The sequence below is a fragment of the Amblyomma mixtum genome, chromosome 8 (assembly GCF_055824585.1).
Source record: "Amblyomma mixtum isolate Tamu chromosome 8, ASM5582458v1, whole genome shotgun sequence".
NCBI classification, from domain to species: Eukaryota; Metazoa; Arthropoda; class Arachnida; order Ixodida; family Ixodidae; genus Amblyomma; species Amblyomma mixtum.
Genome location: NC_143019.1, coordinates 117,771,545 through 117,777,734, shown reverse-complemented (window position 1 = coordinate 117,777,734; position 6,190 = coordinate 117,771,545). Strand labels below are relative to the sequence as shown.

The 6,190-nt window shown below is 48.2% G+C and overlaps 1 pseudogene; it reads right to left on the bottom strand.

The window, feature by feature from the left end:
* Positions 1–2,681: 2,681 nt before the first annotated feature.
* On the bottom strand, positions 2,682–3,441 carry LOC149334075 (uncharacterized; annotated as a pseudogene).
* Positions 3,442–6,190: the final 2,749 nt, after the last annotated feature.

The following is a 6,190-nucleotide window of genomic DNA, read 5'->3' as shown; positions in this document are numbered from 1 at the left end:
TTAAAGTACCTACGCTGCCGCTGTCGGATGGTTACATCGCGATCTCTGAAATTTTTCAGGCTCACCCTCTGGGGCAGAAGGCTGTTGGGAGGGACAAGGACTGTTGTGCGTAGCCGCCCGCCTATCAGAAGCTCTGCAGGGCTTTTTCCCAGTGGCCCTGTACTCTAGCAGCGAAAGATAAGGGTCCTTAGCTTTTATAATCAGCCGTTTAATTGTTTGGAACATAATTTCTACTTCCCCATTTGCCGGGGGGTATCTGGGGCTCGACGTCACAGTGCGGAAGCCATAGTCGCGAGAAAACGACTGAAATTCCTCAGATACAAATTGTGTTCCATTATCCGACATGACAACCTCTGGTATGGCATTTCTTGCAAAGAACCTTTTGAGATGCATAATGACAGTGACACTTTTTGTCGAAGATAGCAAGGCGACCTCTGGGTATCTAGAAAAATAATCTACCACCACCACATACCATTTTCCCTCAATATGGCAGAGATCAACGTCTAGCTTTTGCAAAGGACGCTTGGAGTGGTTGTTGGAATCATTGGTTCCGACTTTTGTTGCCTGTGCTCCGCGCACACTGGGCAATCGGTCACCAAAGCTCTCAGCTGGCAACTCAACCCAGGCCACCATACGGATTCTTTGGGTCGAGCTCGGCATTTCTAAATTCCTTGGTGACTCTCGTGTAAGCGCATCAAGACCTCTGCGCGTAATTTTTGTGGGATCACCAGCCGCACACCTTTAGCGACTGTGAGCGTTGCTCTTTCCTGCCAGTATGGATGCAAGACCATCGACAGCGATGAGAACTTGGGCCAGCCTTCCAGGCTGAATTTTACGAGAGCTTGACAGATTTCATCGGCTTCTTGTTCAGCTTTGACTCGTTCAAAACGGCTAGCCTCGATGGCATTTGTCAAACAGCCCCAAACAAATTTGGCGACTTCACCAATACTCAGCGCATGAGCATCGATTTGGTTTCCCTGAATCGGGGCTCTAGACAATACATCCGCAGTAACGAGGCTCTTACCCGGGACGTGCACAACAGAAAAGCTGAACCGCATAAGCCTCATGCGAAAGCGCTGAATACGAGGTGGCAAAACATCTAAAGGTGATTTTCCCAACAATGTTACGAGTGGTTTGTGGTCGGTTTCAAACAAAATTTCAAGACCTTTGATGTACCCTTCGAATCGTTCTGCCGCCCAAGTCATTGCCAACGCTTCCTTCTCAATCTGAGAGTATCTGGTTTCTGCAGGCGTCAACGAGCGTGAAGCAAATGCAACAGGTCTTTGTTTACTGTTTGGTTGAACTTGTATCAATACGGCCCCCAAAAAGAATGATGACGCGTCAGCGGAAAGAATCGTAGGGTACTTTACATCATAGTTGGCCATGACGCGCGCCGAAGAGATAACGTCTTTGACGTACGACAGCGCTTGCTCTTGGGCTGGTCCCCACGTCCATTCGGAACCCTTCAAAAGCAAGTGACGTAAAGGCGCCGTTTTCGAAGCCAAATCTGGTATGAATCTTGCCAGATGGTTAGCCATACCGAGCAGCCGTCGAACGTCAGACACGTTAGCTGGCGTCGCCAGTTCTTTGATAGCACGAACTTTTTCAGGATACGGCTTGATACCATCTCTACTAAGCACACAGCCAAGAAATTTTATCTCAGTTACCCCAAAACAACACTTTTCTTTGTTTAGCGTGACGCCGGCACTAGCGAGACGATCTAAAGTTAGACGCAGGCGCTCGTCATGTTGATCCTTGTCGTTGCCAAAAATGAGAACATCATCCATCAGGTTTATCACGCCTGGGATTCTTTCAAGTATCTGCGACATTTTTTTCTGAAAAATCTCGGGTGCTGACGTTATTCCCAACGGCAGTCTTTGAAAACAGCATCGCCCAACTGGCGTTATGAACGTAGTTAACAACTGGCTTTCAGGCGACAACTTAATTTGAAAGAAGTGAGAGTTGGCGTCCAACTTTCAAAACACAGAGGCCCCACTTAAAAGACCGAGGCTCTCATCCACTGTCGGCATGACATAGCGCTCGCGAAGTACACTTTTGTTTAACTGCGTCAAGTCAACACAAATACGAACCGCTCCAGATGGTTTGAGTACTGGCACAATTCCTGCACACCATTCTGTTGGTTCATCTACTTTGCGGATCACGCCATCTCGCTCCATACGCTCGAGCTCTTGCTTAACTCGGTCACGCAAGGGTAAGGCTATGCGACGCGCAACATGAATTGCAAAATGTATCGAGTTCGGCTTTAGTCTAATTTTGTATTCTCCTTTTATCGCTGCGGATAGGAAGCTTCGACTGCTGTTGCGCTACTGACCGAGTCCGCGAATTTAATAACTTCCAGAGCCTCAAGCTCTGGGAGACCCAAAAGTATACGGAGCGTAATGGTGAGACCACGTACACGATTTGCTAGACAGTGTTTTGTTTCCACTGGATATTGGCATGAAACTTTCCCAAAACATTCAGTGGCTCATTCGACGGGCCTGTTAGGATTAGGTCGGACTTTTCTAGCCTGGTAGGCAAACCGGGAAATGTTGAGGGCACAACGGAAACTTCGGCACCGGAATCTACTTTAGCGAACACCGGAGTGCCGTTAATGACGACCTGTACATAACGAGAATTAGATTACCCCCCCGTTCACCGCGCCAACGGAGTACGCCCCCTTGTCCATATGGAGAGATGAAAGTTGTACCTTCTTTACATCACGTGCAGCCTTTTTCCGACATACAGCTGCAAAGTGTCCGGAACAACCGCAGTGGTTGCATTTCGCTGCTTTTGCCGGGCACGAGGCTCTGGGGTGCGCTCCTTGACCGCAGTTGGGGCATGACCCGGGGGTGCCTGGTCGGTAGGACTGGACTCTGGAGCGCGTACCTTGCATTCCAGGTGAACACTTCTTTGCTGAGCTGCCCGAGTGCTGTCCTGAAGAAGATTTTCCGGGCTGCCCTTGCTTGCTGACCGCGTCAAGATTGCCGGTCGCCGCTACCAAGGGTTCGTCGTCGGTTTCTCGCAGTTGCTGCTGCTGTCGTTGGACGGTCACCTATAAGCGCGCTTTTACCAAAGCGCTGGCGAGAGTCCAATCCGCATCCATTTGAAGCGTCTCAGAGAGCTTAGCATCCCTGAGGCCGACCACGAACCTGTCGCGAATCATGTGCTCTTTTTCCTTGTAGTCGCACCGTTCCGCCAGCGTGTGCAACGCGTTAACGAATTGGTCGACTGACTCTCCAGGTTCTTGAGTGCGACGGTGAAAGCACGCGCTCTCATAAACAAGGTTCCTTGCGGCGACGGAGTGCTTGTCGAACTTCTTTTTGACGACTTCGTATTGCTTCTGTTCTTCTTCGGGTAATGCAAAAGTAGAGAAGATTTCTCTTGCTTGCCAGCCCATCGTATATAGTACAGTCCGGACCTGCGCTTCTTCAGTCCGCTCATTTAGGCCCGAGGCGAGTTGGATCCAAGAAGGCCATTCGGACGTCCGGTCGAAGTCAATCCTTGGCAGAGCTGGAACCGCGAACATGCCGTGAACGGGCTGACTGCCTTGTCCTCTGATATGGCGCCGGTTGACGAAGTGAAGGCGACGCCCCTCAAATGCCAGAGAACCCTACCATTTCTGACACCATGTGGTGATAGGGCCCTTGCCGGACGTCGAGCGCGGCCGGGCAGTGGACAGGAAGGAACTCAGAATGGCCCCGATCTCGGCACGATAACAGCAAGCCCTTTATTTCACGCAAGCAGCATCTTTATATGGCAAGCGCTCATGTGACAAGCGACGTCACGGACAGACAACGTTTCAGGCATCCGATAACGCCGACACATGACAACGCAGACACATGACGCGGCACAGGCGCTACCAGCACCGATGCTTTGTATCCGTTGGACTCCTTTTTATCCATAGTGTTGTACGCATGTCTAGTGTGTGTTTTCCTTGGTGTTTTCGTTTCCTTCATTGGCTCATTTCCTTTAAAGTATAAACGCGGCTTCGTTTTGTTTTTTTTGCTCATTTGTTTTCTTCTTCTAACCTGCACACGAAAGCGTTCCCCTTCAGCAGTCGGGGACGCGTCACCCCAATTCGCGACACCCTTACAACTTCCGCAGTCTGGCTGCTGATGGTGATGCTGACAAGCATTCCTTTTGCGCTCATTTTAGTATTGATAATGGTAAGGAGGAGGGCTAGTTCATGAGTATTGCTATATACTAGGCATGATAATGTAAAAGTCGATCATATGAAACAAACTTATAAAGGTATATTAGATTCTGCGAGTGTACGTATATTATGCGATACAATTAAAAACTAGTATGTGGTGCAACTTTTAAAAGAATTCTTGACCTTTCACAGCTTCAGAGATTAAAAGGACGGTAATTGCTGTCTCCTTCTTTCATAAAGTGTACAATATGTAAAACGCTGAGTTTTTGTATTGGTTTGATTCGAAATCTAAACCGTTGAGCATGGCTCTAGATGTTCGGTTTAGACTCATGTATTAATTTCCATCATTCTTTAACTACTAGCGTTCCTAAAGGACTGTTTTTCTTTTTTCGTCGGCTTTTACTGCTTTTGTTTTGTTTGAAATGTAATCTAATTTTGCTACATACCCGCGTAGGGATTTTATTATCATTTGTCAAATATGTTGGCATGGTACATACCTGGTAATAGATACTTTTATTATTTACATCATTTTTGAACAAGCTGCAAAACCGGTCACAGTAATGAACCACTCTTACGTTTTTTCCGTTTCTATGCACTGCCTTTCTCGCTATGTACGAATAAACTACTAAAAACAGCATTGAGCTTAACGTGGAAACACGGTGATCCCATTTACCTTGTACCGCAGTGTATCCTTGTTGTCAAAAAAATACACTCTTGTGTTATTAAATCCGTAACACGTTTTGTAGTTTTGGTCACATTGTATATCTTTGACGTTATAAGGGCAGACCTGAAAAGAAATACCACAGGTTTAGAGCGACCACTGTTATACTTTACCAATTTAGGCACAGATGCTCTGTCGCGATCTAAGGCTGAGTGCGTGTTCAGCAGTAGAATGTTAAGGGAGAGGAGGGAAGAAATGACTTCAAAAAATGGCATGTAAGTACTCGAGAAAATGCTCTAACAATAAATTCCTCGGCATTTGGTTCACAGAATAGCGAACACGAGACGCTAGGGTGGAATCGCTTCATCCCAAGACACTTATTCTGCTGCACTAGGAGTGGATTTGAAAGTACACACATGATGCGCAATTCTAGGAACTGCTTTCAAGCTTCACATGTTGTGTATCATCTAGGTTGGCGGCTGCCCATATATTCGGGCTGAGGTTGGGCTGTGCTGTTCATTGTGACAGCCAAGTCGCGAGAATGCTCATGGTGTAAGGACCCAGCGCCACACTGCGGCTTGAGAAGACTCACGATATCACACATGAGGAAGAGGAAAAGCGGAAGTGGTACGTGGCGCGTGGAGAGCGTGCCGGAGAGAACAGAAAGAGCGTGGTCGGTGACGGACGTCTTCCGTACCAGCTGGCGGCCCGGGTTGCTAGGCTTAGGCCTCCGCCGCAGATGGTGGGGCTACCAGATCTGGACGGCAACACCGTCGACAGCCTCAGCCACCGGACCAGGCGCCTGGCCCCTGTTTCCCTCCTGTCGTTCCCTAGCTGGCAGCCTTTGAACACGGGTCTCCTCCATCCCCACCTCCGCCTCGCCGGGCTGCCCGGCCTGGGGGCAAATTCTGCTCATATTACTTTCGCTGATGCCTACTGGTGCAGGAAATAAGATGCGATGTCGTCTTTGCTAGGCTAGTGTATTTGAGGATGACTGGGGAACCTCTCCATTTTTTTTTCTGAAAACGAACTGGCATTTACAATCAATTATGTGGAATAACTATATTCAGAAGCATAGAACTTCTCCTCAGGAGGTATATTAGTTACGCCATTGACTTGGTCTGTTAACCTTTCGAAGCTGAGTGCCGCCATACCGCTCACTTGACTGCCTTTTTCACTTCGCACTACCTACCGCTCTATGGCCTTCACTGTATTCTTCACTAAGCTACTGGTCACCTCTGCCACGTGCGTGGTAGATTATAGCGTCAGATGTAAAAAGCAGTCCAGCCGTTAACATTGCGGCAATGAACGAGGAAAGGTGTATTACATCTGTAAGATGGTGTGGCTGTATTTCAGGTTCATGAATCTTAGCAACA